Source organism: Anolis sagrei, chromosome 1, assembly GCF_037176765.1.
Source record: "Anolis sagrei isolate rAnoSag1 chromosome 1, rAnoSag1.mat, whole genome shotgun sequence".
Taxonomy (NCBI): Eukaryota; Metazoa; Chordata; class Lepidosauria; order Squamata; family Dactyloidae; genus Anolis; species Anolis sagrei.
Window position 1 is genome coordinate 268,293,529 of NC_090021.1, and position 25,795 is coordinate 268,319,323.

The 25,795-nt window shown below is 40.0% G+C and overlaps 1 protein-coding gene across 1 annotated transcript in view; it reads right to left on the bottom strand.

Moving 5' to 3' along the window:
• Positions 1-25,795, bottom strand: part of ABTB2 (ankyrin repeat and BTB domain containing 2) — a 178,971-nt gene that overhangs the window by 33,897 nt on the left and 119,279 nt on the right. The window lies entirely within an intron of this gene.

Sequence of the window (25,795 nt, forward strand, 5' to 3'; positions counted from 1 at the left end):
GACAGATGGCCACCCAGCCTCTGTTTAAAAGCCTCCAAAGAAGGAGCTTTATACAACTGTAACACCTTGCACTGATGGCTTCCATGCCAAAGAATCCACTCTGGGTTTTAGCCCAAGCATTCAATATGCTGCAACAATTCTAGGATAGGGTTCAGGACCTTGGATAATTCCTTTGAAGTCTGATCTAAAGCCAACTGATATGGAAATAACCAGCCATCACTCCTGCCTCAGAACTATAAAGACCAAAACAGCTTTGTTTTGTTTGTTTCACAATGAAAATGGCAACAGCCCTTGCAGAGAGGCTTACAAATGCCAATATAATTTTAAAAACACACAAGTGTCTTTCCCAATCCTATTTAGTCTGTTTGACGCTAGAAATGTGTGATTCCCCCTTGAACAATTGAACTGTGGGGTTAGGCTAAGAGGATAGAATTCTTCCTTCCCTTCAAAGTTCAAATGGGGAGCCACAGATGTGATAAAGGGATATAGAACTGAGTTTGGTATTAAGAAAAGCAGCTGATATCATGAAAGGCATTTTCAGACTGATGCACCGAGAGGGGATAAAGAGTGGGGAAGACATATCCTGTTAGAAATCATTATGAATAACTGGATTTGCAAGTACAGCTCCTTTTTCCAGGTTTTCACCATGCAGACTTTCAACTCTGCTCTTCAAAGTGGAACATCTGTTTTGGTTTTGTCTCAAGAAAGGTGTGTTTTCCAGAGACCACCTCAGCCTATAGGAAAAAAGAGCAAAGTATGCTATTTCTTGCTGAACATTTTTCTTCTTTATTCAACTATGTGGTTGGCCTTCCTAATCCACAAAGAATGTTTCCCACAGAGCACTTCCAACCATTTTTGTGAAATTTATAACCATTGCATACATCAGTCAGACCGTTCCCACTTCCCTTGTCATCCAGTTGCAGGACTCAGCTAGAGTAGACCTGTCAAACTAATAAGATGTCTGTAAATGTTAACTTCCCATTTAACAATTGGTTCAGAGAGACTCTGATTGGGACTAGTAATTGGACTCAGATCTATGCATTTTTTTTAAAAAAAAATTTACCATGAGGAAAACAAGAATGCTGTGGTGGGTAACTGCCAGGAATTATCAACTTGATATGTTGATAATTTGTTAATTTAAAAACTATTGTTGTGCCAAATGATACTTTGCACTACAATAATTTTTAAATTAACAAATTATCAACATATCAAATTATCAAATATCCTCTTTTTTAAGCCACAAAGGTGACTGTCATACCGGCCCACAAAACACAATATAATACTAATACTAATAATACAATATTATAATTATATATTTATATTACATCTAATATTACTAATAATATTACAATATAATGGTATAGTACAATATAGTATATATAATACTGATATTGTAGTATGCTAATAATATAATATATTGTATGTAAATATATCTTGTAAGCCACTCTGAGTCCCCTTCGGGGTGAGAAGAGAGGCATATAAATGCCGTAAATAAATAAATAAATAAAATAGTCAACAATAAGTACTATATTTTGAGAGGTGGGTCCACTGGAAAATGCTATGGAGTTGCAGTGGCACAATGAGTTAAACCCTTGGGTCATTTGAACTGCTGACTTGAAGGTTGCCGGTTTAAATCTGCGAGATGGGGTGAGATCCCATCTGTCAGCTCTAGATTGTGGGGACATGAGAGAAGCCAACCAGCTAACACATCAGGGTGTCTCCTGAGCAATGTCTCTGTAGAAGGCCAATTATCTCACACCAGAAGTGACTTGTAGTATGTTCTCAAGTCGTTTCTGACATAATTAAAAAAAAACCTGGAAAATGCTACTGTGCTGAGGTCAATTGTTCCCTGGCATCTTTGTGGCAGGCTGAAGTTCTAGATTTTTTTGGGGGAAAATCTCCAAAAAATTGGCCAAGTGACTGGACATTTACTTCCAAATTCATTTCCAGGGTATTGTGTGTATAAAGGTTTTACCCTTTTTTTGGAATTGAAGTGTTAGGAGTGAAAATGGCATTCCAGATAATGTTGGGGGGTATTTTGGAGAAATTTTTATTTCAAAAGGAAGGGGCTGGGTTTTGTAAAAAGTCCCTGCACTCTGCACATGCCCATCTCTTGCACTTTCCATAAGCCCCTACTATTGTATGGATCTGCACAGTTTCCTCTTCAACACTCAACACCAGAGTTTAGGGGGGGGGGGATTTCCCCTTCCATTTTTTTAAAGTCACAAGGTTCACTGACTGACTGACTAGCCTGTCTGAGATTTACCAGATCACTTCATCATCTCAACATTTACTGAGTTTCTTTTTTTAAAAAAACTGTTAAAGAAATGTATTACAGCTATTCATATTGTGAAGTTACTGTGCTGAACAAATGACAAAATGACTGGACAACATTCATGCTGTGCTTTCAGTAGTTTTTCTTTTCAAAAGGGCAGCCTGTCAGACTTGGGAGGTGTGACAGGCAAGGTGGGGGATGAACTGGCAAGGGACTCACTGGTGTGGGCCACTGATTCATGCTTCTGTCATGTGGCCCGTAGCAGAGTGTGACTGGGAGCTTGGCCACTAGATCCTTTAGCAAGGAACTGAAGCAGAAGCAAGTCAACAAAGGGAGAAAAAGCCATTGAATCGACACCAGAAATAACACTTAGTTGAATGGAAAGTACAATGTTGTGAAAGTTATGTGATGCCAGAATTACAAACAATGGCCAGCATGTGGCAGAAGAATCTGAATGCAAAGCATTTGACGGGTGTGATGTACTGACAGGTCTGAGGCAAATCTCATCACTTTGCCAACAGTTTGTTCAAGTTCCGAATAAACACTGAATTTATTTACAGTATTTATATACCGCTTTTCTCACCCCTGGGGGGACTCAACATACTGTAAAAACACTCCTTTATTCAGCCTATGACACAGTCCCTATGTATTCTCTTTTCTTTAGAATTAGAGGCATCATGCTCCCTTCCTGCTTCCTTTGAATGTGCAATGGACAACATGACAACTTCAGAAGTGCCAGCAAAATCAGAGGACATTTTCACTTCAGATGAAAGTGCTAACAAAAAGCTAGAAAATGGCAAGCAGTTGCTTAAGACTGGTTTTAAATTAAAATAGAATGAAATATTTATGTAATTGCAGGATATTGTTGTATGATATTGCATAGCCAAGCATAACTATTTTCCTTAAAGCCACGCTCTAGGTTTAATAGTGGTGTGATACATCCATATTTGGCTACATGGATATGCACACATCCCGTGCAGACTAAAAACGGGTCTAGACATGAACTGCTGCATGAAGCACAACAGAAACCTGTAAACCCAGTATAACCAGAGATGCTAGTGGAAGATGGAAACAATACATCTGCACAGAACAGGTGATGACGGCTCTATGGCACTGCTTCAATGTTTCTCAAAAGCAATCATCCTTGCCTTATTAATAAACTCACAGCTCCTTGTTCCATTCATAAAGTCTGTCCTATTTCTGCTGAGTTGCCAGGATGAAAACTGGAGAGGGATCACATGCCTTTAAAGGCAGAAAAATTTCAACAGGTTTTGCCTGTTACCTCATTGCATGACTACAAACACCTGCTGAAATTCCTTCTGTTATACAACCATTAAAGGTAGAGCAGCCCTTTCTAACTTACACTCTGGCAACCCTGATGTTTGGCTCCAAGTTACTTCTTTCTTTAATACAGTACGGACCTCTTATTTGTGGGAGACACATTCTTGGACTTTGCATGGATACCCAAAACCAAAGATAACAGCAAATCCTATTGAAATGAAGGACCTGAAAATGTCTAGAAAATTTATTTATTTATTATTTATTTTATTTACTGCATTTCTGTGCCACCTTTCTCAGCCTGAAGGCAACTCAAGGCGACTTACACTGGCACAATTCGATGCCACAATGAACATAAACAAAATTGAAACAAAATTAAAAACAATTAACACACATTATAAAAACCCTGTAAAAGCATTAAAAGCATAAAACACCAGTAACTTCCTATTAGCTTATTTTCCAAAGACATTGTCAAGCCGTTCCATGTTCATTCTTTCCTGGGTTCCATATTCATCAATTACACTGTGTTTTCAAAGGCTTGTTCAAAAAGCCAGGTTTTAATTTTTTTTTTTGGAATGTCAATAGGGAGGGGGCAGATCGAATATCCCTAGGGAGGGAGTTCCATAGCTGAGGAGCCACCACTGAGAAGGCCCTGTCTCTCGCATGTGACAAAGGCGGGATCAAGAGCAGGGCCTCCCCAGAAGATCTTAAATTCCTAGCTGGTTCATAGGGAGAGATACATTCAGACAGGTAGGCTGGGCCGGAACCGTTTAGGGCTTTATAGGCTAAAGCCAGCACTTTGAATTGTGCCTGGTAGCAACCTGGCAGCCAATGGAGCTGGCGCAGAGAAGGAGTTGTGTGCTGACAAAAACCCATATTTTGTCAGAAGTGGATACATAAAACCACAGTAACAGAGATTTTACTGTACTCAAATACATGCTATCTTTTTTCAGCCAGAATTACACTTCTTCAAAATATTTTAACAGATCAGGAAGCCCAAGAAAGTCCTCATATTTTTTTGAAGAGTGCCTACAACTGCACATGTTAGTTTGAATACCAAGGAATAAAATATGCATGAAAATATGCAAATACACTTGTCCGTTGTCAGCTGAGACAACTCTATTTTTTCAGCTTCATATATTTGCCTTAATTTAAAAACACATAAAAACCATACATTATGTTTACACAAGCAATCTGCTAAGTCTTAAATCCATGCAAAACTCTGGGCTTAGAAAGCATCTTAGTCTAGGGGCTTACTTTTGTCTTTCCTTTCTTAAATTTAATTTTGCTATGGTGGTATTTATGTTCCCAATTTATTCCAATTTTCATTCTATTCCTTCTTAAGTACATTGCTTATAGAACTGTGGGTGTCAAATGAAAACATTTCTCTGCTTCTTGTACATCAAAATAACTGAAAATCAACAGTAGAAAATTAATCTACTGATCATAACAAAATGATAAACATGTACACCAAATAAAGATGTGTAATTGCACAAACTTCCACATCATTGACTTTCCCAACCTCAGCTGTATACCTTATAGTTTCTAAGCAGTTCCATGATTCAATATACAACACAACTATATCATAGATTAGCATCAGAAGAAAGAAAACATTCCCCGCCTTCCTCCAAATATGGCCATGAAATGTTGACATCAATTTTGGATTAATTGCAGTTTGTAGTTAAACCTAACCAATGGCTAGTTGAAATCATAGCTCTCATTAGCTAAAAGAAGTTAGTTTCAAATAGAAAGTTTATAAATCTGATTTCTTTCTATTAACTTCTGTATGTCTACTGTTTCTGCATCACCCACATAGATTCAATCACCCACAGTTTGAAAATATTCCCCATCCCCAATAAATCTCCCCAAAGCAAACCATGGTTTGGCCATTTTATATAATGGACACCATTTTACTACGCCATTGTATATAACAGGACAAGCATTTATGGATTTTGCTATTCACAGGAGGTTCTGGAACCAAGATTCAGTGGATACCCATGGGCCCACTGTATGTATGTATGTATGTTATATATATATAAATGCGCTTGTATACCGCTAATATCTCAGCCTAAATCGGCGACTCATTGCGGTTTACAACACTTAAAAAACAACAATATTCAGTTTAAAAGCATAAAACACATATACAATACAAATTATTGGGCCACCAATAACCATCCAATGCATCTCGTAACTGGAGTCGCAATCCAAATTCATCGTCCATGATTACCAGTCCTTTAGTCATCATAATTCGTTGCAACGGATTAACCGAATGCTTGTTTAAACATCCATGTCTTCAATCTTTTCCGAAACACCATCAGCGAGGGGGCTGATCTTACCTCTATGGGGAGGGTGTTCCAAAGCCGAGGGGCCACCACAGAAAAGGCCCTGTCTCTCGTTCCCGCCAGCTGCACTTGTGAAGCCGGCGGGATAGAGAGCAGGGACTCCCCAGAAGATCTTAGGGTCCTGGTGGGCTGATAGGTTGAGATATGTTCGGATAGATAAGTTGGGCCAGAACCGTTTAGGGCTTTAAAGGCCAACGCCAGCACTTTGAATTGAGCCCGGTAGCAGATCGGCAGCCAGTGGAGCTGGTGCAGCAGAGGAGTTGTATGCTCCCTGCGCCCTGCTCCTGTTAGTATCATGGCTGCCGCCCGTTGGACTAATTGGAGCTTCCGGGCTGTCTTCAAAGGCAACCCCACGTAGAGAGCGTTGCAGTAGTCAAGACGGGATGTAACCAGAGCGTGGACTACCATGGCCAAGTCAGACTTCCCAAGGTACGGTCGCAGTTGGCGCACAAGTTTTAACTGTGCGAATGCTCCCCTGGTCACCGCCGAAACCTGGGGTTCCAGGCTCAGCGATGAGTCCAGGATCACACCCAAACTGCGAACCTGCGTCTTCAGGGGGAGTGCGACCCTGTCTAACACAGGCTGTAACCCTATACCCTGTTCGGCCTTGCGACTAACCAGGAGTACCTCTGTCTTGTCTGGATTCAATTTCAATTTGTTCGCCCCCATCCAGACCGTCACAGCGGCCAAGCACCGGTTCAGGACCTTGACAGCCTCCTTAGTAGCAGGTGGGAAGGAGTGACAGAGTTGGACATCATCTGCGTACAGATGACATTGGACTCCGAAACTCCGGATGATCTCGCCCAGAGGCTTCATGTAGATGTTAAACAACATGGGAGACAGTATTGAACCCTGAGGAACCCCACAAGACAAAGGTTGTGGGGTTGAACAGGAGTCTCCCAGTAACACCTTCTGAGACCGACCCTCGAGGAATGAGCGGAGCCACTGCAGAACAGTACCTCCAAGACCCATCCCTGCGAGGCGTCCCAGAAGGATACCGTGGTCGACGGTATCGAAGGCCGCTGAGAGGTTGAGCAGCACCAACAGGGACACACTCCCCCTGTCGAGCTCCCGACGCAGATCATCCACTAAGGCGACCAAAGCTGTCTCGGTACCATCCGTGTCTACCAAGAATGCCTGGAGTTGTGAGGCCACCACACGTTCCATGACTTTGCCCAAAAAGGGGAGATTGGAAACAGGCCGATAGTTGACGAATTGAGTGGGGTCCAGTGATGGTTTCTTCAACAGCGGTTTTATCACAGCTTGCTTTAAGCTGGCTGGAATTTTGCCCTCCCGAAGGGAGGCATTAACCACCATCTTCACCCACTCGGCCAATCCCCCTCTGGCCTCCTTCAGAAGCCAGGATGGGCAGGGGTCTAGGATGCATGTGGTAGCTCTCATTCCTCCAAGCACCTTGTCCACATCCTCGGATTGAACCAATTGAAATGAATATATATATATGTATATGTACATATGTATATATGAATTGAAATGAATTATATTGAAATGAATATATATATATGTATATGTACATATGTATATATGTATGTGTACCCTTCCTTTCATATGTATATATGAATTGAAATGAATTATATTGAAATGAATATATATATATGTATATGTACATATGTATATATGTATGTGTACCCTTCCTTTCCCCTAAAGTTGGGATATATGGTAATTTATAACACCTTTAAATATACCTTAACTTAATGCATTTGTTGAAACTTCATGTTAATAAAAACATTAAACATCATTGAAGATCAACTTCATTAAGACTCAGTGATTGAAAACTTGTTCAAGATATGGATAAAATGAGCCCAAATAAATTTCTAGTGTGCAAATATGCACAAAAGAAGTTTACTCAATATTGTTTTTGTAATGCTACACCATGGTTATATTCTATCTATCTGTCTTGATTTTAATTGGATTGGGAGATACAAGGTCTAAGATTGTCATGTTGAAAACTGAGGGATCATTTGACAGGTAAAAAAAAACCCCTACCTGTAGTAGCATTTTCAGTCTTGCTCATACTTTGAATACCTTGAATCTTACCTATAAATAAGCATGTAAATATGTTTGATAGAACATAAAGAACTACTGCAACACGCTCTACAAGGCGTTGCCTTTGAAGACAGTTCCGAAACTTCAAGTAGTCCAATGGGCGACAGCCAGATTGCACACCGGAGCGGCATATAGGGAGCATACAACTTCCCTGTTATGTCACTTCCACTGGCTGCCTGTCTGCCACTGAGCACAAATCAAAGTGCTAGTTTTAGCCTATAAAGCCCTAAATGGTTTTGTCCTGAACTGTGTCAGGACAAAACTTTATACTCCCGCCTCTCGAACGAGACCACTAGCGCTATGTCTTCAACCGACTGAATGGTGCACTTTAAAAAAAAGGAAGTTATTCTGCCTCACCCTGTATATATTTTCTCCGTACAAAGCCTATGCACTGATGGGGAGGCCCTGTTGCCTTTCAGCAGGGCAGCACTATACTTACAAAGTTTTGTATAGGAAGGACTCTCATTTAGTGCATACAAAAATGAACAGGGCTGTCACTGTGATCCTAAAAATTATATTGCATCATATACCCAAGGCTCATGTGTGAGAAACACTGCTGAAAACCCTTAGGCTCTTTTATACATTTAACATCCAAAGATTTCAGCAAGACAAACTTAATTCAGATCCAGACTTTGCAAGCATATCCTTTTTCCAAGAACAATTTACAAAACCATAATGAATTTCTAATAAGCACCAGACAGTCTGACTAGAAGGAAAAGAACATTTTGGAGAAAACGACTGATCACCACCACCAGTGAGTTGACATTATTTTTGAAACACTTGATTGATGTTGCATTTGTGCACAATCTGTTGTTGCTGTGCATGCAGTCTTTGTGTAACTCAATTCCTATTTGAAGTTGATGCCAGTGTTTTCTCAGTGGAATGTTAAATTAGGGTGCGTGTGTTTTTTCTGCAGTAGATAATTAACTGTAGTCTATGAAGGGCTCCAGAGATCATTTTGCCAGTTAAGTTACAAGCAGGGTGGGGGTGAGGGAGCGTCTGAATACTCAGAAAACATGGGAAATACTCTGTCCTTGAAGGCTTATAGTGTGGCATGGGTATCATCAGTTCAAGCTTGAAATTAAAAATAACAACTTTATATAGTTCTGCTCATGATCAGTTGTGTTATCAATTCCCCTGTACTCCAAGGTAGCATGCTGTGTTATTCATTAGTAGCATGTTATAATTTAATTACTTAAGAAGAAAACTTTAAAATATAGAAATCACCCCAAATACCTCACAAATGTTGTCTAAAGCTGTGCTTCTCAAGTCCTCTGAAGCTGGGGACTACCATTTTATCCACAGGGTGCCAGACACTGGTGCCGTATTTGTGCCCACTGAATAGTGCACTGTTCTGTTGATTTTAAAATAGTATGTCTTTTAATGTGCTTTAAATGGTTTTAACTCTATAGACTGATTAATGCTTGCATATACACTAATTTTTTTGGGTATATTTTCACTCCATACTAATTTTAATAATTTATAAGCTGCCTTGAATCACAGTATTAGAGAAAGGGGGGATTGTAAATCAGCATTTCTCAACCTGGAGGTGGGGACCCCTGGGAGGGTCACAAAGTGGGTGTCATAGGGAGTCGCCAAAGACCATCTGAAAGCATGGTATTTCTGTTGGTCATGGGGGTTCTGTGTGGGAAATTTGGCCCAATTCTATTGTTGGTGGGCTTCACAATGCTCTTTGATTGTAGGTGAACTATAAATCCCAGAAACTAAAACTCCCAAATGTCAAGGTCTGTATTCCCCAAACTCAACCTGTGTTCACATTTGGGCATATTGATTATTCATGCCAAGTTTGGTCCAGATTCTATAAAACCCAGCAACTACAATTCCCAAATGACAAAATCAACTCCCCCAATCCCACCAGTATTCAAGTTTGGTCCAGTGAATGAAAATACATCCTGCATATCAGATATTTCATATTTCATAGCATCACAACAAAAGCAAAATTACAATTGTGAATTAGCAACAAAAATAATGTTATGTTTGGGAGTCACCATAACATGAGGAACTGTATTAAGGGGTTGCAGCATTAGGAAGGTTGAGAACCACTGATGTCAATGAATCAAATAGTAAGAGGAAAACTTTCTCCCATCTCTTAAAAACATTTATGAAGTTCCCATTGCTAAGGGCAGTATGCCAGACTGGGGAAGGGTATCTACAGATTTCAGGGATATCCAAGAAAGAATCAATGAATTTCAACACTAATATTTCCATGACTCAGTAAGGTGTTCTTGGCATTCATCATGTCTTCATGAAATGTAGATATGATGAATGTTCTCCTAAGATGAGTCATTTCTTTCCTACGAAATCCCCTATGTTGTGGTATCTTTTGCTATCACAATCTTGTTATGATTTTGTTCCTGTTTTTCCTATTGGGAAAGGTTGGAGTTGGCTTCATACAAATTTGGTAATGTGCACTAATGGGAAATAGTACCAGGATTTATTTCAACATTTTTTGAGGGGGAGGGGGGGGGGGAAGGAAGTGGTTACATCATTATTCTAGTACACAAATACAGCAGGCACATAAATGTTTGGGTCTTATTCATGTGGCAACTATTAATTGCTGATCATTAGGAAGAGGGCCGTTTTGGAAGTATCCCCTCATTTGTGGAACCTATCATAGGTTCTGAAGGCCCATTCGTTTCTCTATTGGTTTAAGCTAAATATTTTGCTATGTAAATGATATAGCATTAACTGTTTCCTAATTTGTCTGTAATTCTTCGTTTGCTTTTCTTATTACCAGTGTTCATGTTATTGCGGCTTCTTTTTAGTTATTAATCTTGATACCAGAGATGGAAACGTTACTAGAAAGGGTAGAGACATCAACTATTACTGAGCTGAATAGTCAGCATCAATAAGAAATCACCAACAGTTAGCTGTTAATACTTGCTTGTTACATTTCCCATCTGTATTTATTGCACAGAACTACTGTGCTGTTTTATGATTTTTACTATATATTGATGCTAAATACATTGTAAAATTATACATTGAGAAGGAGAGTTTTATACTAAAAAACACTTCATAAATATTTCAAATAAAAAATAAAATGCCAGTTCATAGCTTTTGTTCTAGTCCCCTGTAGATCCCCGACAATCCAACAGCTGCTTCTATTCTGAAGTAGCTTTTCTATAAATCGGAACTGCTGTGGAATTAAACACTATATTGACAACTAGCCTTAAAAACCTGTTACAAGCAAATTAAAAGTTAAAGGCAACTATCACAGAACTAATTAAAACAATATGGAGTAGGATAGTGGTAGGAATGTTTGTTTCTGAAGATACTGTATATACTCGAGTATAAGCTGACCGGAATATAAGCCGAGGCACCTAACTTTACAAAAAAAAAAAAAACTATGTGGGAAATGCAGCAGCTACTATTAAATTTCAAAATAAAAATAGATACTAATAAAATTGCATTAATTGGGGCATCAGGAGGTTAAATATTTTGACTGTCCAACTCTGATTGAATAATTATTCTAACATTCTTCTATGTAAATGTGCTTACATATGCTTCCAATAATCACCATAATTTATTTTAACTATATATTTTGAGGAAGGTGTTGTGTGTATATGAATAAGGACAAGTGGGAAAGACTCACTTCAAGAGAGGAGGAGAGTAAGGTGCATGCTGCACTGAGCGAGAGGAGGAGAGGAAAGTGCACGCTGCAAAAGAGAGGAAGAGAGGAAGAAGAGCTGGGTTACTGTGTGGAGCGGTGCGGTTCAGCCCCATGCCTCCCCGCCAGGACCCTTACCTGAGTACAAACTGAGGGGGGCTTTTTCAGCCTAAAAAAAGGGCTGAAAGACTAGGCTTATAGTTGAATATATGCAGTATTTTGAACTTTACACTCCCAGGCAGCATTACTAAAGGCAAGAGATTGTGAGAGTTGTAGTTCAAAGCACCAGGAAGCTAAATTTGCTCTGCTGCTGCATTACTTGGAGAAAGGCCTTAGGAACATTTAGGAAATAAACCATAGTGGTAATAAATGGAACATTCTAAAAACACAATCAAGTATTTTTTTAAAATTATTATTATTATTATTATTATTATTATTATTATTGGATTGTGATTGACTTGTAAAAGCAGCAGAGTTAGGAAAATGTATGTTTCAGGACCAGAACTGGAATCTGCCATCTATCAGTGGGAATGAATGATGTCTATGAGAAGAGAAGGAATTCTTAAAATGAAAGGATATGGTGCTTGTCCAAAGTATGTGGAATGCAGCTGGGATGACGAAAATGTATTTCCTGTTGCATGAGATTGTTCTTCAACTGCAAGGGTGTTTTGCCCTCAGGAGCTTAAAAGAAACTAGGAAAAGCATGTGTGATGATAGTTACGTAAATGGCCCTAGAATATTACCATGAAAATTCAGACTGATGTGGTTTTCTATTTGAAAGGTATGGCAGCAAGACATAACTTTCCCATTTACTTTTTTCTGCTACAAAGGCTAAACTAACCACAGAATGAAACTCTGCTTTCCTCTTCCATGTTTAACAAAGAAGAATAAAAAATGGACAAAAATATGAAAGGGATTCTTTTGACCTTTAAAACAGTTCATCCCATTTCCAATTTAAGAAGACTTGATGAGAACAACACATTTTGGGTTTCTTCAACTGTTATGTACTCTGGAAACCATATTATTGAGTAGTGAAAGAAAGAAATGATTTTAAATGTAATTATTTCCAGTTCAGGTATAGAAATAGATCTTGAGGTCTTGAGAGTTGGGAACGAGATACTTACTGAAACATCATGGACTGATATTATCATAGAAATATAGCCAGTTCCATTAATATACCCAGTTCCGCTATTAAAAACTTCTTTGTTATGAAGATATAAACCATGACAGAGAGAACTCAAACCAGAAAATATTAAAGCCATGTGTTTATGTTTATGGCTTTGTTGTTTCAGACCTGACCGCAACTTTCTTCAGGAAACAAGAAATTCCTGAAAACTGGGTATCTATAATTTACTCTGACAGAAAATGATGTTAACTGCAAGTAGAGGGCAATTAATACGAAAAATAATCCAACTTTGAATCAAGAGTCTTTACTTATAGTGTAAAGGTAAACATTTCCCCTTGACATTAAGTCTAGTTGTGTCCAACTCTGGGGGGTTGTGCTCAATTCCATTTCTAAGCCAAAGAGTCGGTGTTGTCCGTAGATGCCTCTAGGGTCATGTGGCCAGTATGACTGCATGGAGGGCTGTTACCTTCCCACCAAAGGTGTACCTATTGATCTACTCACATTTACATGTTTTCGAAATGCTAGGTTGGCAGAAGCTGGGCCTACCAACAGGAGCTCACCCTGTCCATGGATATGAACCACAGACCTTCCAATCAGCAAGTTCTGCAGCTCAGTGGTTTAACCCGCTGCACAACCATGGCCACTGGTGGTGGCGGCACATTGTGTTGTCCACTTATAGTGTAGACAATGCAAACTTGATGTACCAGCTTGATGTCCTCCATATGTGGTGGGCTTCACTTCCCAAGACCCAGGGATTCTAATTTTTAATTTTTGAAACAGTAGTCCCCTAGCACTTGTGCCAATCCATGTTAAAAAGCAAAAGAACTATAGACCACTAAAATTGGAGCAATCCTACAAGCAGCAACAGAAGACAGCTTATTTATCTGAAGACACTGAGCAGTAAAATACAATGATCAAGAGTTCCAGACGAATTGTACAGGAAGTGCTCAGTAATTTTCTTGAATGCTACTTCTTGGGAAAGGGATCTTAGCCAGATTCTTGGCCACAGACTGTGAATTCCTCCTTTGTTAACCAGAAATACAGTCTGCACTCTGTACCCATGGACCATCCACCAATTCAGATATAATGGGACTTGAGTACCCACAGATTTTGGTATCTATGGGCTGGTCCTGGGATCAAACCCCAATGTAATGGTTTATTTTGTCAGTCAACTTCATTCCTTAGACTCACTTTGTTTATCCTCTTCCAAATCACATGCCCTTAGTGATCTCTTGTTTTGTGCAGCAGGAAGGTGAAACTGAAGCTTAAGCACAGGCTATCAGCCCCATTGGAGCCTGTCTAAGTCCTCAGGAGATGCCTTGTTTTCAGTTCTACCACCTTCAAAGTTAAGGCTTGTATGGACATGAAACTGGGCTTTTTTATGACTTCCCCATGTCCCTGGAATGCCCTTCCTAAGGAGGCCAGAATGGCCATTTCCTCTCTGTCCTTTTGTTGGCAATCAACAACCTTTTTATTCTGATAGACTTGTAGAAAGAACGAAAGGGTGTTTTTTTTTTATAAAGAAAGAGCTTTAGAGGTTGTATGTTTTAAATTATTTCAGTTTTAGAAATAGTTTAATTCTCTTTTTTATTTATTTACTTATTTATTTCCTATATTTATACCCGCCCTTCAGAGCGGCTTCCATAATTTGGCACTATTTGATGCTGCAATTCAACAATATATAAACAATATAATACAGTTAACAAATAAAACAGATAAATATCATAAAACGTTAAAAATTTTTCTTTTTTTTTAATAATTTTTATTAGGTTATAGTTTAAAAGTACTGAAGCAATACTGCTCCCACATACATAGACAAACAAACAAATATCATATAACAGTGTAACATAAATAGCGTATAAAAATATCCTCTTGTTGTACATAATGAAATGTGTCAATCTCTTTTCAGTGCTCCCCTCTGATACTCAGTCTCATTACTTTCTTTATTCTATCGTCTCATGGTTAGCCTTATTTTAAGGAGCAGTTGTTCGTTTTCCCTTCCCCCCTCCCCCCCCCTCCCCCCCCTATTCTCTATTCTGTTACAACCTTGACAGACAAAACATGAAGACACAAGGGAAACTCACAAACACAGATAATGACTATATACATCTTTGACTTCCAGGACGTTTAAGCATGACCTTCCTTATGTATATGTATATATTTTTAAATATCTTAGGTCTTCTCTGGTCGGGTACTCATTTGTTTGAATACTATTATTTATTTTTGGGTTTTCCTTCTACTTTCGTGTTCTATTCACATTTGTTGTACTTCTTCAGGTAGGTTATAAATTTGCTCCAGTCAGTGGTTTCTTTTGCCTGTTCATTTTTCCTTAGTTTTTGAGTTAATAAATCCATGTTCATAATATCCATGGATTTGCTTATCCACTGGCTAAGGTCTGCTGTTTCTTTGTTCTTCCATTTGCGGGCCACACAGATTCGCGCTGCCGTGGTGAGGTAGAACATAATTTTTTCATCGTTCTTGTTCGTGGTTGGGTCATTCAGTCCCAATAGAAAGTGTTCCGGTTTAAATTCCAAGTTAATTTGTAATATTTCTTTTATTTTGTGGTGTACTGCCCTCCAGAATTTTCTAATGATCTTACAATCCCACCACATATGTCGAAAGGTTCCCAGTTAAAACGTTAAAAATTTTTAATGTTATCAGTTTTATGCTTTTAAGTACACTGCTCTTATTTTTAACTGTAAACCATTAGCTGTTGGAAAGAAGTGCAAAAATAAAGTGAATAAGAATAACAGCAGCAGCACACAAAGGCTGTAAGAAAATGTGAACATTACTAAGATACATGACCATGACAGCAAGATTGTTGTATGCACAAAAACAGAAGTGCACCATGATACTAACTGGCAAAGACTGGATACTTAAACTTTTGGATTTCTCTGAAATTGACAAGTTACCAAGTTTTATTCAAGAAAAATCACTTTTCCCTCTTTTGAAAGACTGGGAAACATTAATGAGTTTTGTGTGTGTGTTTTGCACAAAAATAAATACAATATATTAACTATAGATTTGATAATTACTAGTTAAAGCAAATCGGTTGTGTAGTTGAAGTGTATAAATCACAACTATCCTGAACTTAGCTTAATACAATTATTGTTAGGAATCTTTTAATATCATTTTTCTGTGCTAATTTTCTTTCTGTTATCATTTTATTTTATATGAAAAGTTTAAGAAAAATGAAAGGTCACTGGTATATGCTTATTCTATGGATAGCTTGTAAGAGCAAAGGCCTGCACTGCACCCTCCCCCTCTGCCAATGCTCTCTTCTCCTTGCTCATATGGGTATGTGTCCCAGTGTGGGTCTGGCTCACTGCCATCAGCTAAATCTGTATTATATCAACACATTGTTTTAGCACATTAAGCATTTAATTTGTAAAGGCATCAAAGTATAACAAAAATGTATGCTAAAAGCCCTGTTGGAGACTCCTTATTAAAGAAATCAAGCACATGCAGAAAACAGAGGATTATTTCTGTCTCCTGGAGATAAATGCCTTCTACCACTTCAGAGGTGGGTAAGTTTGATCCTCCAGATGTTTCTGGACTGCAGTTTCCATCACCCTTAGCCAGTATAGTTAATGTTGAGGGATTATGGGAACTGCAATCCAACATCTGTAGGGCCACCTCTAGATCTACCCTATTAGTTTTGAGCAGTATCCATTCTGCAATGTTTCTTTCTCATCTGCTGATATCTGATATATTTTTAAAACCAGAAATCTTTTGAGCAGAAAGTAAGTGAGTCACTGGAGAGGGACAGCCTCTTAGAATCAAAGACTCTATGCCCTGGTGGCACAATGGATTAAACCCTTGTGATATCAGGGGTTTGAAACTGGGGAGAGTGGGTTGAGTTTCCTCTGTCAGCTTCAGCTCCCCATGCGGGGACAGGAGAGAAGCCTCCCACAAGGATAGTAAAACATCAAACATCTGGGCATCCCTTGGGCAATGTCCCTGAGGGTGACCAATTCTCTCACACCAGGAGCTACTCTCAAGTTGCTCCTGACACACAAAAAATAGAATCATAGAGTTGGAAGAGACCTCATGGGCCATCCAGTCCAACCCCCTGCCAAGAAGCAGGAAAATCACATTCAAAGCACCCCCAACAGATGGCCATTCAGCCTCTGTTTAAAAGCCTTCAAAGAAGGAGCCTCCACCATAGTTTTCTCTAACTGTTATTTAGCATAACTATTCCTAAAATGCATATTACAAAGAAACTGCAGAGACTTTGCAAGAAATGATCAAAGACTCCTATAAGACCAAAGTGCTTGCCCACAGAAGAAGATGTACATTGTGCCTCTGTCTGAAACACACATCTCTGGCCTCTCTGCCTTTCGGTTGCCCTTAGTTGTGAGTGGCTCACTGTGCTATACTGCATCAGGCATGATTTGATCTCTCAGGCAATACTTGTGGGCACAACAGAATCATCTATTGCCACAAAGAATATTCATTTCAACAGCATTTCGTTAAATGCTACAGTTATAAGTACTCAGGGTGAATCAGCATGGCATTGTGTTTCATTGTTGGACTAGGACTCTGGAAGACCAGGGCTTGACTCCCCACTAGCCATGGAAAACCATCTGATGACTTCAGATAAACCACATTCTTTCAGCTTTAAAAGAAGGCAACGACAGACCTACTTTGAGTAAAGCTTAGAGAGAAGACACTGTAATAGGGTCATCATATGTTGGGGTCGACTTGAATGAAGACATTTGATTACAAAGAATAAGAAGATCACAATGTAAGGCTGACTCTCTGTATAAACTCTTCAGTGGTTTTTCTGGCAATATTTAGCAGAGTCCAGTCTCAGAATCTTGAACTGTGGTTCGCAAATTGTGGTTCTCCAAATATTTTGCATGTCAGCTTCTATACTCCTTGATCAGCCTTATTGGCTGGGATTTGATGTTAATTGTGAAGGTACAATTTTTAGGTTTATTCCTTGTAACTGGGACATAAAATAGTGCATTAGAATTCTTATTTTTATTGCTGTTATTATGGAAGAGCTGAATGTTTTCAAATGATTATTCAATCAGTGAACAAATCCATAGACCTGTCTATTCATGCTATTTATTAGGATTAAAGTGTAAGTTCACCTCCTAAAGACAGTGGGCTAAATCCAACATTAGCACCATCTACAATTGATCCACTGAATTGCATGGGGAATTAGCCACAGGTAAATTAGTTCTCATTGATTTCAGATTGGTAGGCAGGGTTTAGCCAAGTGAGTTTTTACAAATAACATTTCCATATAATTTTGCAAAGCGTGACAATTATACATACTGCTCCATTCAAGGAATCTGCAGAAGGAAAATATAATTCACTGATCTGAGCATAGCAAACTGCACTCTTTGTCAAGTTAAGGAAGCAAGAGATCTTCTGAAAAATAATTCAAATGCTGTGGTCTCTGCTTGAGTTAGTGACACTTGGTCTGGGGAGCGATCCAAAAAAGACATTGTACACATCGGTTAGTGCACTGAATGAGTCTGCATGAGATCACACAGCTACTGAAGTCAAGAAAAGCTATTTGTGAACCTGTAAACACTGGTTTAATCATGGGTCTGAATAAAAGGATATGAAAAAGATCTAAATGCCTTCATTGTTAAAATAATTTACCCAACTTTTCAAAAATAGAATATTTTTCATCCCCACAAAAAGCAACAAAATACCCCAAACACCTAGGACACAACTATTTTGGACAATCACAGCAGGGACATCCAAGGAAAAAGACTGTTTCTTAAAAGTAGCCAGGGTGTTAATTCTTTTACTCCATTGGTGCTCATTTGGAGAAAGGCAAATGATACAGATTCAAATAAAGAAATATAACATGGCTCACTTTGCATCAATACCGAAAAGGTCTGAATTCACAAAGGCATGTTTTAAAATACCTCTGAATACATTTTTGCAGTGCATCTACAATACCACATGAGTGGAAGCAAACAGGACAATGTGATTGAAAGGAATCTACTATATTTTTAGAGCACCAATCTCAGAATAAAGCTACTGTCATTTACATGTTGGAATTTTTGACATGTTTTCCCCTTGGTCTCTAGTGTTTTTCTCCCCCTAGATGATATATATATTTTTGTATATAGAATATAGCCGTGTCAGTATAGAGAAAAATAATTTGGGAGAGGACCTTGTAATAAATACTCCAAAAGCAGATGGCACAGGAAGAAGGCAGTTTTGTCTTGTCATCTTTACATTCTCTCTGCTGTCAGAATATGCAAACTAAGCTTGTCAACTGACCAGAAATATAAAACAGAACAGTATAATTTTTAAAAAAATTCTCTGGAACATTTATCAGACATCATATGCTTGCATGTAAATGCTCAACATCTAGTCTGGTTGTCAGGTTTTTGCTTTCTTTTAAAGTAAAAGTTTGGGTTTCTTGGAACATTGTTTTTTGCTTCGTGTGCCTTCCTAAACTGCCTCCAGGGCAAACTAGAGCATTATATCCTGCTACTACCTCACACTAGAGAAAAAATCCACTTAAAATCTGGTTTCTGCCTCCTGCAGGGTTCTGGGGTTTGTAGTTTAGGGAGGAGCCTTTAACAGCCTCACTAAACTACAAACCCCGGAATTCTGCAGAGACCTTGCAAGAAATGGCTAAAACTTCCTATAAGATCAAGTACATGCCCATAGAAGAAGACGAATATTGTGCCTCTGTCTGAAAAACACATCTTTGGTCTCTCTGCCAAAAGCCCATTGCTCTGTGAACCCAATTTTCAGATGGGCTAAGGATGGATGTGAGAGCCATCATAATGAAGTGGTTTGAGCCTTGCGACAATGACTCTGGAGATTAAGGTTTGAGAAGATTAAGAACTTCCGGGGATGCCCTGCTCTTGGTCCCGCCTCCTTCATATGTGTGGTCGGTGGGGATGAGAGACAGAGTCTTCTTCATGGTGACCCCTTGGTTTTGGAACTCCTTCCCCAGTGAAATTAGATCAGCCCCCTCCCTCTTGGCCTTCAGAAAGAAAGCAAAGACATGGCTCTGGACCAGACCTTTGGTTAGTAAGCAGTGCATAAATGAATAGGGAACATGTGCAATTGACAATTTGAATGTTTTTGGATTATGACTTGGATTATGTGAATAATGCTTATATTGACATGTTTTAATTCTATGTCTTAATGTCTAAATGTGCTTATGTTTTATGGTTTAATATGGTTTTAAAAGTTTTAATCTATAGTTCTATATCATTGTTTGATCTGACACTTTGGTTTTTTACATGTTTGTTTGGCACTGAATTTTTGTAAAAAAAAAAAAAAAATTTTCTTCAGGCAGCGCAGAGCATTGTGTCCTCCATCTCTGAAGCCAAGAAAGAACAGTGGATCAAGCTGATCACAGAGGTCGACATGGGCAGGAGCAGCCAGAAGGCGTGGAGGCTGCTGAGACGGCTGAGCAACGATCCCTCACAAACTAATACCCATGCCAACATAAAGGCAGATCAGATAGCACACCAACTCTTGAAGAATGGGAAACCCAACCTTGCCACCAAAGTAGGAAAGAAACCAATAGCCAGACAGCCGGAGATTGAGAACAACAACCTCCATGAACCCTTTACATCTACTGAATTGGACATGGCTCTCAACAAATGTAAGAATGGCAAAGCAGCTGGCTTGGATGATCTACGGATGGAACAAATCAAGAACTTTGCCCCAAAAGCAAGGCGCTGGCTGCTGGAGCTGATGAACAACTGCACTGCATCCTGTCAGATCCCCAAAATCTGGAGGAAAGCAAGAGTCATCGCCATCTTGAAGCCAGGCAAAGACCGTAATGACCCAAAAAGCTACAGACCAATCTCCCTGTTGTGCCACCTCTACAAAGTTCTGGAGAGACTTATTCTGCATAGAATTATGGAAAATATAGACCCCTGTCTGATCCCACAGCAAGCTGGCTTCAGAAAAGGCAAAAGCTGCACATCGCAAGTGCTGAACCTGACCCAGCACATAGAAGATGGCTTTGAAAGGCAGCAGATCACAGGAGCTGTCTTCATAGACTTGTCAGCAGCCTATGATACTGTGAACCACCGCCTCCTCCTGAGAAAAATGTATAATATCACAAAGGACTACCACCTCACCCGCCTCATAGGAAACCTGCTACAAAACAGGAGCTTTTTTGTTGAGTTCCAGGGCCAGAGAAGCAGATGGCGGAAACAGAAGAACGGCCTGCCTCAGGGGAGCGTGCTTGCTCCATCCATGTTCAACATCTACACAAATGACCAGCCACTGCCAGAAGGGACAGAAAGTTTCATCTATGCTGACGATCGTGCCATTACTGCTCAAGCAGGGAGCTTTGAGATGGTAGAACAGAAGCTCTCCGAAGCTCTAGGTGTTCTTACTGCCTATTACAGGGAAAACCATCTGATCCCTAATCCATCTAAAACACAGACATGCGCCTTTCACCTTAAGAACAGACAAGCATCCCGAGCTCTGAGGATTACCTGGGAAGGAATCCCACTGGAGCATTGCAGCGCACCCAAATACCTGGGAGTCACTCTGGACCATTCTCTGACCTACAAGAAGCACTGCCGGAACATCAAACAAAAAGTGGGCGCTAGAAACAACATCATACGAAAGCTGACTGGCACAACCTGGGGATCACAACCAGACACAGTGAAGACATCTGCCCTTGCGCTATGCTACTCTGCTGCTGAGTATGCATGCCCAGTGTGGAACACATCTCATCACACTAAAACAGTGGATGTGGCTCTTAATGAGACATGCCGCATTATCACGGGGTGTCTGCGACCCACACCACTGGAGAAATTACACTGCTTAGCCGGTATTGCACCACCTGACATCCGCCGGGAAGTAGCAGCCAATAGTGAAAGGACCAAGGCAGAGACATCTCCAGCTCATCCCCTGTTTGGGTATCAGCCAGCACGTCAACGACTTAAATCAAGACATAGTTTTCTTAGAACTACAGAGACACTCGCTGGAACACCCCAGCAAGTGAGAATCCAAAAGTGGCAGGCCCAAACCCAGCACCTCAATTCATGGGTGATACCAGATGAGAGACTCCCCCCTGGGCACTCAGAAGACTGGGCGACTTGGAAGGCGCTGAACAGATTGCGCTCTGGCACCACGAGATGCAGAGCCAATCTTAAGAAATGGGGCTACAGGGTGGAATCCTCGGCATGCGAGTGCGGAGAAGAACAAACCACTGACCACCTGCTGCAATGCACCCTGAGCCCTGCCACATGCACGATGGAGGACCTTCTTGCGGCAACCCCAGAGGCACTCCAAGTGGCCAGATACTGGTCAAAGGACATTTAACCAAATACCAAATTTACAAAATCTGTGTGGTTTTTTTTTCTTTCTTTTTTTTTCTTTTTCTTTTTAATCTCTGTGTTTGTTTTGCTCTGTTGGAATTGTAATACAATGGTTGCTGATGACACGATAAATAAATAACTGAATTTTTGCCTTGATTATGTTGGAAAGGGGGTGGGAAGGAATGGAAGAGGAGGAGAAGGAGAAGGAAGGAAGGAAGGAGAGAATGAAAGAAAAAAGGGAAGGAAGGAAGGAGAGAAAGAAAGGAGGAGAGAACAAGGGAAGGAAGGTTGGCCACAGCAACGCATGGTGGGTACCACTAGTCCCATAATAGATTCAACTTAGGGCATAAATCAGAAACAACCTGAAGACACACAACAACAACAACAACAACAACAACAACAACAACAACAGCCATAACAATAAAGGGATGGATATCAATTGGAAGTGGGCTGATTGATGAATCCATGCCCCACACAGTTCTAACTTTTTGCTTAGGTTGTCACCAATGTAGTTATGGGTTGTTGTAGGTTTTTCGGGCTATATGGGTTCTAGAAGCATGGCCATATAGCCCGAAAAACCTACAACAACCCAGTGATTCCGGCCATGAAAGCCTTCGACAATACAATATAGTTATGGTTATCTTCAATACAGATCTAGTAGTCCTTTATTTCAGTCTCCCACCTGCTCTTCTTATTGTGTGGGCAAAGCAACTAAGTGTACTAACCTGCATGTTTAAATTCAAATATTGAACAACCTTACTGTAAGTATTCCTTTAATAACATCTTTTCCTTTTTTCTCATTAAACCATTGGCCTCTGTGAGACATTTACTTTATAGAAGTAAATACAGGAAGAGGTCTTCTCTTGGAAATGACATTTTGTCAAAGTTCTGGTATGTAAAAATAGTATGCAAATTAAGCCAGAATCAGCCCTGCTGGTGTTAATGCAGGGTATAGCAACTGACTGTTATAGAAGTACTTCTCTGCCCTCTCGCACACAGTCTCGTTACAGCAAAATTTGACACATTCGGAGGGCCCCTGGTGTACAAAAACCAGAACAAAGTTTCTCTTGTTCAGGCTAGCCAGCCCCTCTGTATTCATTAAAGGCTTTTTTCACAGTGTTCTCAGTTTTTTCCAGCCTACAGTCAGTTTCCACCAAGTTGGCAAGCTCAGAATTTTTATTTCTAGCTGGATGGCATACTCGCCCTCTGTCCTGGAATAAAATGCTTACTGGCTTTCATCAAGGAAACCTAATGGGATACCAAACTGGACCACCTCCATGCTTACATATTGTTTATTTTATTTTATTTTCTTGCTGTCAGTCAGCCTAAAATACCACACTCCAGAAAATGCTTGGCATTTTGTAAGCAGTGATTCATTGGCAAAGTGGACAGCACATAAAGCTCTCTGCCAATGCAGGCTCCCAGTGTCAATGCGTTCCCTCTCCCCGTATTTCCAGAAATGGACTCAGGTTCCTGCAAGACTGGATGATACTAATATTAGTGATGGAAAGGAAACAGAACTGGCACTTCAATACAGGCACACCCTTGTTTGTTTACCACATATGAAAGCATGCCATCAGTTGCTGGATCTTTGCGAAATCCATGAGATACTGGGGCACATGCATATGAATGGAGCTAGGAAATTATCTGGGGCAATGACACTCAAAAAGTACTGATTCCCTTAGGCAGTATGGGGCTTATGGTATGTGAAAGAAGCTTGCCCACATTCCAATATAAAGGTGTGGAAGGATTTTCAGGTTGCAAAACACTTCTTGATGTCAACACATTTTCCAATTTCCCAGGCAGTCAGAGTTTTCTTAAAGAAGTCCTGTTACAAACAATGAAGCAAATACTTCAGTAGCTCATTTATGAAAGCCACAGTGGGGACCTGGACCAACACCCCAGTGTTACAGGCTAGATCTCAGACTACAGGCACTTAGGCATATATAGAGTGCAAGACTCCACATACAAATTATTTTCTCGCATACCTAGGAATCTCTAGGTGTACCAGCATGCCTCTATGGCCAACTTCTGGCAGATGCCAGATTGTAAGATCTAGAGCAGCAGTTCTCAAACTGTGCTCTGTAAAGCCCTAAGGGCTCTGTGAGGCAAAGTCAGGGGCTCCACCAGGGCAGGGCAGGGAGGGCCATACACCCCACCTAGGAAGTATGTGTAGCCTATGCCATCTGTTGGGGGTGCTTTGATTGTGATTTTCCTACAAGGCAGAAGCAGCTTGGACTGGATGCTCCCCGTGTTGCTCCTCCTCCTCCTCCTATTATTATTATTGTTATTATTATTATTATTATTATTATTATTGCAAAGGCTGGATGGCCATCTGTTGTGGGGGGGGGGGGGAGTGCTTTGACTATGCTTTTCCTGCAAGGCAAAAGCAAGTTGGACTGGATAGGCCCTGGGTTGCTCCTGTTGTTGTTGTTGTTGTAAAGGCTGGATGGCCCCTGAAATACTGAAGTTTAAGTTGGTTAAAATTACTCATCATTTTAAATATTGTGTCTTTCTTTTTGCAGTTCAAACAAGATATGTGCAGTGCTCATACAAATTTGTTCAAGTTTTTTTTCTACTAATTCACACAAACATTCTCTATCAATCTGTCAAATTTTAAAATGTAATGTGACCCTTGTGTCCAAAAGTTTCTTGGGACCCCATGAGAAACTTTTCCTTCAGAAAGGGCTCCACAGCTTTAAAAGTTAGAGAACCCCTGATCTAGAGATTCCTTCAGATAATATTTTAATCAAATCCAAAAATAATGAAATTTGCAAAAAGTCAAACCAGCAAATGCACGTGGGGGAAAGAGATATGCATTGGTCCAAAGTTAACCAGTAACCTTCATCACTGGATGGAGAGCTTAATCTAGATGTCCCAAATTCTAGTCCATAAATTACTACTAAACCACATTAGCATCCACTGAAGCTCACTCATATTTGCTGTAGTCTATCATTTCAAGTTCCACAGTATTGTCCTGGAAAGTTTTAAGTATCAGCATGGTGGAGATAAATAAGAAAGTAAGTGTCAATTATAATAGATATTTGTTTGCCCTTGAGTGTCAGCTTAAAAATCAAAGCATAGCTGATGATCACCAGTCTTGTGATGTGACTGGGGGTTTTCCCTGGTTTTGCATCGCACATCAGAAGCATATTCCAGAAAAACAATGGGGCACAATGCAGTAGTGCCGAGTTTGCAGCTGATTTAGCACAGGCAGCTAAAAAAAAGGTCAAACTGTAAAGGCTTGCCAAGGTTGAGTAAGTGAATCAGTGCTTTTATGCAGCATGCTGTGTGCCTGGCACACTCAAAGGCAACCTCAATTTACTTTTTCCTCTCACTGGAAATGAGCAAACAGGATCTTGGGTACAGAGTATACTCTACACAATTTTATCCCAGGCATTGAGGTCATTGGGGCAAGATATATTCTGGAACATTTTCACAGGCTTGTTGGATTTTTGTTGCTCTCACTATAATAATGAGGCTATTTCTGAACTTCAAGGTTGTGCCAAAGTTGGCAATTTGTTTGACATGCTTTAAAGGCATACCTTTACCTAGAGGAGAAACATTCTGCACAAGCAATTAATTCCTCAGCCTAAATTGGGCAGTCAATGCTGGATATCTACATCCCTCTGAAAAACAATAATGCCAAATTCTGCTGGTCAGCTGTTTGGGAGGTAAAATAGTGGGCTGTATTCAGTTTCCTTCTCCCACTTACATTCCTTTTCCTTGCATATAGCTGATCATGCAGCTGCAGTAGCAGTGCATTCGTTCTGTTAAATAAGGGCCCAGTGTTGTCGTTATGTA